This window comes from Zootoca vivipara, chromosome 5 (assembly GCF_963506605.1).
Source record: "Zootoca vivipara chromosome 5, rZooViv1.1, whole genome shotgun sequence".
Classification (NCBI taxonomy): domain Eukaryota; kingdom Metazoa; phylum Chordata; class Lepidosauria; order Squamata; family Lacertidae; genus Zootoca; species Zootoca vivipara.
Window position 1 is genome coordinate 97,375,136 of NC_083280.1, and position 9,590 is coordinate 97,384,725.

Genomic DNA, 9,590 nt, shown 5'->3' on the forward strand with positions numbered 1-9,590 from the left:
GGACAAAGACAACAGGCATATAAAAGTTATGACGCTGGAAGATGAGCCCCTCAGGTCGGAAGGCGTCCAACATGCTACTGAGGAAGAGCGGAGGACAAGTACAAGTAGATTCAGAGCTGATGAAGCGGCTGGGCCAAAGCCGAAAGGACGCTCAGTTGCGGATATGCCTGGAAGCGAAAGGAAAGTCCGATGCTGTAAAGAAAAATATTGCATAGGAACCTGGAATGTAAGAACCATGAATGGAGGTAAGCTGGATGTGGTCAAAAATGAGATGACAAGAATAAATATCGACATCCTGGGCATCAGTGAACTAAAATGGAAGGGAATGGGCGAATTCAGTTCGGATGACTATCATATCTACTACTGTGGGCAAGAATCCTGTAGAAGAAATGGAGTGGCCCTCATAGTCAACAAAAGAGTGGCAAAAGCTGTGATGGGATGCAATCTCAAAAATGACAGAATGATCTCGATACGAATCCAAGGCAGACCTTTTAACATCACAGTAATCCAAGTTTATGCACCAACTACCGGTGCTGAAGAAAGTGAAATTGACCAATTCTATGAAGACCTACAACACCTTCTAGAAATGACACCAAAGAAGGATGTTCTTCTCATTACAGGGGATTGGAATGCTAAAGTAGGGAATCAAGAGATAAAAGGAACAACTGGCAAGTTTGGCCTTGGAGTTCAAAATGAAGCAGGGCAAAGGCTAATAGAGTTCTGTCAAGAGAACAAGCTGGTCATCACAAACACTCTCTTCCAACAACACAAGAGACGACTCTACACATGGATATCACCAAATGGGCAGCATCGAAATCAGATTGATTATATTCTCTGCAGCCAAAGATGGAGAAGCTCTATACAGTCAGCAAAAACAAGACCTGGGGCTGACTGTAACTCAGATCATCAGCTTCTTATAGCAAAATTCCAGCTTAAACTGAAGAAAGTAGGAAAAACCACTGGGCCAGTAAGATACAATCTGAATCAAATCCCTTATGAATACACAGTGGAAGTGAGGAACAGGTTTAAGGATTTAGATTTGGTGGACAGAGTGCCTGAAGAACTATGGATGGAGGCTCGTAACATTATACAGGAGGCAGCAACGAAAACCATCCCAAGGAAAAGGAAATGCAAGAAAGCAAAATGGCTGTCCAACGAGGCCTTACAAATAGCGGAGGAGAGGAGGCAAGCAAAATGCAAGGGAGATAGGGAAAGATACAGGAAACTGAATGCAGATTTCCAAAAAACAGCAAGGAGAGACAAGAGCATCTTCTTAAATGAGCAATGCAAAGAAATAGAGGAAAACAATAGAATGGGGAAAACCAGAGATCTGTTCAAGAAAATTGGAGATATGAAAGGAACATTTCGTACAAAGATTACCATAATCAAGGACAAAAGTGGTAAGGACCTAACAGAAGCAGAAGACATCAAGAAGAGGTGGCAAGAATACACAGAGGAATTATACCAGAAAGATATGGAGGTCTCGTACACCCCAGGTAGTGTGGTTGCTGACCTTGAGCCAGACATCTTGGAGAGTGAAGTCAAATGGGCCTTAGAAAGCACTGCTAATAACAAGGCCAGTGGAAGTGATGATATTCCAGCTGAACTATTTAAAATTTTAAAAGATGATGCTGTTAAGGTGCTACACCCAATATGCCAGCAAGTTTGGAAAACTCAGCAATGGCCAGAGGATTGGAGAAGATCAGTCTACATCCCAATCCCAAAGAAGGGCAGTGCCAAAGAATGCTCCAACTACCGCACAATTGCGCTCATTTCACACGCTAGCAAGGTTATGCTTAAAATTCTACAAGGCAGGCTTAGGCAGTATGTGGACCGAGAACTCCCAGAAGTGCAAGCTGGATTTCGAAAGGGCAGAGGAACCAGAGACCAAATAGCAAACATGCGCTGGATTATGGAGAAAGCTAGAGTTCCAGAAAAACGTCTACTTCTGCTTCATTGACTATGCAAAAGCCTTTGACTGTGTCGGCCACAGCAAACTATGGCAAGTTCTTAAAGAAATGGGAGTGCCTGATCACCTCATCTGTCTCCTGAGAAATCTCTATGTGGGACAAGAAGCTACAGTTAGAACTGGATATGGAACAACTGATTGGTTCAAAATTGGGAAAGGAGTACGACAAGGTTGTATATTGTCTCCCTGCTTATTTAACTTATATGCAGAATTCATCATGCGAAAGGCTGGACTAGATGAATCCCAAGCCGGAATTAAGATTGCCGGAAGAAATATCAACAACCTCAGATATGCAGATGACACAACCTTGATGGCAGAAAGCGAGGAGGAATTAAAGAACCTTTTAATGAGGGTGAAAGAGGAGAGCGCAAAATATGGTCTGAAGCTCAACATCAAAAAAACCAAGATCATGGCCACTGGTCCCATCACCTCCTGGCAAATAGAAGGGGAAGAAATGGAGGCAGTGAGAGATTTTACTTTCTTGGGCTCCTTGATCACTGCAGATGGTGACAGCAGTCACGAAATTAAAAGACGCCTGCTTCTTGGGAGAAAAGCAATGACAAACCTAGACAGCATCTTAAAAAGCAGAGACATCACCTTGCCGACAAAGGTCCGTATAGTTAAAGCTATGGTTTTCCCAGTAGTGATGTATGGAAGTGAGAGCTGGACCATCAAGAAGGCTGATCGCCGAAGAATTGATGCTTTTGAATTATGGTGCTGGAGGAGACTCTTGAGAGTCCCATGGACTGCAAGAAGATCAAACCTATCCATTCTGAAGGAAATCAGCCCTGAGTGCTCCCTGGAAGGACAGATCGTGAAGCTGAGGCTCCAATACTTTGGCCACCTCATGAGAAGAGAAGAATCCTTGGAAAAGACCCTGATGTTGGGAAAGATTGAGGGCACTAGGAGAAGGGGACGACAGAGGACAAGATGGTTGGACAGTGTTCTCGAAGCTACGAACACGAGTTTGACCAAATTGCGGGAGGCAGTGCAAGACAGGAGTGCCTGGCGTGCTATGGTCCATGGGGTCACGAAGAGTCGGACACGACTAAACGACTAAACAACAACAACAACAACAAGTGTAAGCTCTACTTGGTGAAGGGGAGAAAAGTGGGGTGGGGAGGAGATGAAGGCACGAGGAAGAAAAGAGGGGCGATTGAAGAATGCAAAGGCTGTTTTCCCTTTTAGGGAGAGACCTCCGTGCGCGCGTCTGTCTCTCTCCCCCCCCCCTGCGTCTCTCTCTCTCTCACTCACACACACACACACACACACACACACACAGCCCACCTCTCGCTTCCCCCCACCTTTCCATTCAATGCACGTTGATTTCCTCTTAACGGGAATCTCCCATGTCTGATTGTTGTTTCCTTGCTTTTACCGAAGGCATAAGGCAGCCTTTTAAAAAGCCTGCTGCAGTTTTCTTTCTACCTTATGCTGCTTGGTTGTCTGTGGAGCTGCCCCTTTAAGGATTTGTAAGTAGTTTGGATCGCAGTCCTTGCCTTGGGGACTTTTTTTTATTTATTAAGGACTTTTTCCTTCGCTGTTTGCGAGCTGCTAAACGGAGCTGCTAAACGCTGCTCTACACAAAAGTTAAACTGCCGGTCCTAACAACACGTGCTTCCTCACCTCGCTGGCTCAATTGCTTCTCAATTGCTACCATTTACCAAGTCAGCAATCTTAATTGCTGCTTAGCTGGCTTCTTTGTTCTCAGCAGGTAGCTTCTTTGCTATCAGTGACTACAAAGTGCTACATTGTTGGAACATCAGACTGTTGGAACTTAAGTCTTGGGCAGCTGGCTGGTAGAGATCCTTGCTTGCTTTACGTATAGGCTACTGCTAGGACTGTATCACACAGATAGATTCCATTATACTGGTTTAGATTTAAGAAGCTCCAGTGTAGCAGATTGCTATTAAGTGAGTCCCCACCTTGGAGGAGAGAGAGAGCAGCCCTTCGCGAACATCCCAGGGCCGGGGAGAGAGGGCTGCACCAGGGACGCACACACCTCCCTTCCCTCAGACTCGTAATAAAAATACCGGTACCAGTAAGACATCCCACCAAAAATAAGCCACCCTGTGGTTTTTTGAGAAAAAAAAGTAATAAGACGGTGTCTTAAAAAGGGGGAAACACGGTACTTGGCTGTGCTATTACCGTGTTTCTCATATTTTAAGGCATCCCTACAAAATAAGGCATGGCAGGATTTTCCTGAGGTGGAAAAATATAAGGCATACCTCGAAAATAAGCCGTACCGGGTGGTGGAAGAAGGTCTGTGGCAAAGAAGGGTTGCTGCTGCCGCGTTAACCCCCGAGACCTGGCTGCAGCCTCAGCGCGTGCAGCCCCAGAACCCGGCTGTAGCCTTTGCGCACCGCGCGCGGACACCCGGGACCTGGCTGTAGCCTCAGCGCGCAGTCCCAGGACCCGGCTGCAGCCTTTGTGCGCGGACACCCAGGACCCGGCTGCAGCCTCAGCGTGCGCAGCCCCAGGACCCGGCTGCAGCCTTTGCGCGTGGACACCCGGGACCCGGCTACAGCCTCTGCCTGCTGCGCGCGAAGACCCGGTGGGAGCAGGTCTGTGGTCTGTACAGATACCGGTGCCGGTACTTAATTAAAAAATAAGACATCCCTTGAAAATAAGCCATGCTGTGTTTTTTTCAGAAAAAAATTAATATAAGACATGTCTTATAATATGAGAAACACGGTACTTTAATACACAACACCTTGCCTGTTCAAAGACCTGATTCTTGCTGACCCTTGGTGTGGCTATAATCATGCCCGGAGCCATAAATCCATGACTATTTCACATTAAGGAGCCAGTGATCCACTAAACAAGCAGTACATCATGTTGTAAATAGACTGTACCACTTCACACTGCGGGTATGGTATTGCATGTGTTAATGCTCCACATCTGACCCCCCCCCCAAAAAAAATCAAATAAATAGAAAACTAGCATGTCAGGGAGTAGACTAGACTATAATTATTTATCTGTCTCCTAACTTTCTATGTAGAGGGAAATATGCTGGAGCATTCAGCTGTCTGATCTCTCACCTGCAATACAGTCCCGGAACAATTTCACCCTATGTTCCAAGTTCATAAAAGTTTATAAACCCAACCTCATGCAGCCATATTTCACAGAGAGAAAGCAGTTGGTACTCTGAGCAACAACATACTAGGTGCAATAACCCAACCTCTGGAGTTGTGCGATTGGAATTCGTAGTGGTAAACTGATGCCAAATCTGGACATTACAAAGTCCAGGAGTAGAAAAGAAGGTGGTTTTTGCTCCCTGCTTTGATTTCAGTCCTTTAATTACAAGGGCACCTGTCGATGTGTAGTGGGAGAAGAAAGAGCTGCAGAAGGCAGGATGAAAGGTAAGGTGGAGTTGGCCTTGTGCTCTTCTGCAGATTTCAAATGCTGGGGAACCAGGCTGGGAGCTGCCAGAAACAAAGGCAGAAAGGGGGGGGTTCAAACTTTGGATAGGAGAACGAGGGGGAGAGAGAAACCCTTTTTAGAAATAGTGGGGGGAGCCACATGGAAGATGCAGTGGGTATGATTTTTTTCTTTTTCTGACAAGCTGAGCAAGACACGGCTGAACAAAGACAACCCATTTCTCTGGAATAAAAAAATATCAGCAGGGGGTTGCCGAACAGAACCATTTTGCCATGGATGGATTGTAGAGAGAGATGCTACGTGTATTGTGATGGAGACACAAACTGCTCCCTAGAGCTTGAGGGATTTATTTTACCGTCACAAAATATTGATTACAGGTAGGTAGCCGTGTTGGTCTGGGTCGAAGTAAAATAAAAAAATTCCTTCAGTAGCACCTTAAAGACCAACTAAGTTTTTATTTTGGTATGAGCTTTCGTGTGCATGCACACTTCTTCAGATACAGTGAAATGGGAGTCCCCAGGCACTTATGTAGAGAAGGGGTGGGGATGGGGAGGGGGGATCACTCAGAAGGGTGGTGGAAATGGGTGATTGACTGACTGATAGCTGTTGATGACCGAAAACGACTGCAAATGGTTTTGCATGAAAAAGCAAGGGTGGAGATGGCTGAAGATCGCTTATCCAACAAAGAAAAATGTGAAGGAGGAGGGGAAATTTGGCTTCTTGTGCTACCTTGCTATAGTTTTGAGAAAAGTGACTATTGCTGCATCATTTTGTTAATCTGAGAGAGCTGATGTGCAGAAACATTGCACACTCGCCTTTTCCCCAAGCAGGGGAAAGTTCCAGGGATGGTGCTGATTCAGAGATCGTTTCTTTCAGAAGGAGAGATCTCTGGAGACTTACAACATTTTCAGATATTTTCTTTACCATTATATAACCATCAGAAGAGGCAAACAGTTTAAGCCTTTCCAATCAGGAATCCCCTTATCATCAGATCCCCTGAGAGAGACAGCCCACCAGCCAAATAGGCTTTTGCCTTCAGGAAGGTTTCTCTCTCTCCTCCTCCTCAAAACACCAGCTTTGTTTTCATTCCTTCTCATGCACAAAACAGCAACTTTACACTCTTCCTTCAGTGGGAAGAGCTCACTTTTTCCAAAATGGGTCACAGGAGAGTGCCCAACTTTTTCCTAACCTGTCTCAGCATTTGGAGGAAAAGGGCAGGGTGGTTGAAATGGTGAAGGATGGAAAACTGGGGGGAGAGGGAGAGGGAGAGAAGCAGGGGCAAGTTATATCCTTGCTTATTTTCAGTCAGTCTGAAAACCAGGTTTTAAAAAATGCAATGGTTCTCCTAAACAGAGGCAGAATGAGAAGTCTTTTTGTGAGCCATGACAAGACTTTTCTAGCAAATATTGCTGCAAGAGGTGGCAGAATGTGGTCACCGAAAGTATCTCTATCTCAGTCTGCACTTCTTCTCTGAATCTCCAACCTACAGAAATTACATTAAATTAATTATGAAAGTAATATCCATAAGTGTAAAGAATTTCTTCACTGCTACATTGTAAATGAATTAATTTCTAAGTACTGTACAGTGAAAAACCCAAAGTTCATAATATTAATGAAACTGATACTTTTGGCATATATGAAAATAAAAATCAGAGGAAATTTCCTTAACTTGTAGTTATTACAACCTGTAGTGTGCTTTCAGCCCATCAATAGTAAGTTCCTCAATCCTTGTGGCAGTTACTGCAGAAGGAATACGTATTTCACTTCTGCGTCTGATTATTTGACACAGCCTTCCCAATGTCTCAGTTGGAAATACTATAAGCTACAAATAAAAAACACACACAGGATGTTCCCAAATGCAGAAAGCTGCAGATGAATTCAGAAGAATGAACGCACAGTGTCTTTTCTTCAGCAAATCTGGAAATGCTGAATCAGTCACTAGTTTAAACTTGCACAACTTGTGACACACCGAAGCTCGCCAACCACATATTTTGCCTATGTTTTTGAGGTTCCCAGCAGGATGCAAAAACAGAAAATCTATCAGTCCCCTGCTGGGCTGCTATAATGGCTGGTGCACTGCATTCAGTTTGGAAGGGGGCAATTCGCAATCTGGGCAGGCCTGAAAATGGGGGAGAAAAACCAATTGATGATGCCTTTCCACTTATAACTGCCTAGAGCCAGTGTGGAGCCCACTTGCATGTCATTCTGTTGCTCCTAATTTGACAAAAGTCAGCAATGGACTCATTTCACCCTCAGAGACTGAAATTCTTGGATAAGGATGCAAACTAACACAAAACAAAAATCCATGGGAAAGCTAGGAATTACTAGTGGAAAGCATAATTAAATACAGTTAATTAAGCATTAACCACTTGCCCTCCAGATATCTGTGGGACTACAACTTCCATCATCCTCCCATGTGGTAATGGGAGTTGGAGTCTAACAATATATTGAGCGCACCATATTGCCCACCAGGATCTGAACGAAAAAGCCATTCTGGGAGCCAGAGTACCCGTATTTTGAGGAAGAATCAGCATGGCTTCTGCAAAGGCTTGCCAATTTGGGGGAGTTTTTGAGAGAGTCGGCTAACACGTAGATAGAGGTGATCCGGTAGACATTGTATACGCAGACTCCCAAAACGCTTTTGCAAAGTCTCTCAACAGGGGCTCCTAGGGCTCTTATGTCATGGCATATGAGGGCAGGTAGCTGGTTAAAGAGCAGCAAGCAGGAATAAATGCACAGTTCTCCTCTCAATGAAAGCAGCAGGGTGCACCAAAAATCTGTAGTGGAGCTGATACTTTTTAACATATTCATAAATCCTGTAGAGTCAAGGACAAGCAAGGAGATGACAGAGTTTGGAAGTTACAAAATTATTTAGGGTTTATTTTCATTTTATTTTTACTGTTTCATCACTTGTTGTTTGCTGCCCTGGGTTCCCCTTGGGAGGAAGGGTGGGATATGAATTAAACAAAGAAATAATAAAATTATGCATAAAATTACTGATGAAATTATGTTGAGAAAGTGTTAAGAATATACAATGTATGTGGTGCCTGTGACTATGGGCTTATCCACACCTTCCTCCTGTCCCTCTGCTCTCCCCGCCCCTCAGGGAAAACCACACTTGAGCCCTCAATTGGGGCAAACTGCAATTCAAGTTTTCTCCAGATTGACATTCACTCCAATTTAGCACTAAAAAGAGGGTTTTCCATGGGAAACAAGCGGGGCGAGGGGGAAATGGCTCCGACGCCTTCCTAGAAATTGCAGATCAAGAGGAAAAGCACTTGGGTCCATGCTTTCTAGGCTCAGGACAAGTGGAAATGTGGATTAGCCCTGTATCTATGTACAAACGCCCAGTTTGTGTGACCTGGCCTCTCCTTTCCTGGTATGGAAGAACCATATTAATTTGGCATAAATGTGCAGATCTATTTGCATGCACAGCATTAGCACCACGTTACCTCAGATACAGGGGGACCCAGGTGGCGCTGTGGGCTCAACCACCGAGCCTAGGGCTTGGTGATCAGAAGGTCGGCGGTTCGAATCCCTGTGACGGGGTGAGCTCCCGTTGCTCGGTCCCAGCTCCTGCCAACGTAGCAGTTCGAAAGCACGTCAAAATGCAAGTAGATAAATAGGAACCGCTATAGCGGCAAGGTAAACAGCGTTTCCATGTGCTGCTCTGGTTTGCCAGAAGCGGCTTTGTCATGCTGGCCACATGACTTGGAAGCTATACGCCGGCTCCCTTGGCCAATAATGCGATATGAGCGTGCAACCCCAGAGTCGGTCACGACTGGACCCAATGGTCAGGGGTCCCTTTACCTTTACCTCAGATACAGAGCATGGGTGTGGGTGCACATACCCAAACCACTATGTGTGAACCAGCTTCCATCTTTTCATTAAAAGCAAAGGCTAGCAGAACTATTTCCCTTATCCCAGTAGACATGTGTGTCCCAGATTTAAGTCTTTTTATCTCTCTCTTAATGTTGCTCTTGACTTTCAGAGACTCATAGTTTTTCCTAGAAATCATCACCACCACACCGGTTCACGTTCCTTTGCCTTTCAAGAAGGGGCAAAGATCACCCAAAATGTTGAGCTCATTGTTCCAACATGCCATGAGTGGGACTTACTGTCCACTTCACTAATCTTTTTTATGGGATGAACCTGGATTGCTCGCAAGACACAGTGTTTGTTTAGCAAAGGAAAGAGAGATATGGCCCTTAGTTTGTCACCACAGACCCTTGGGCTTGCC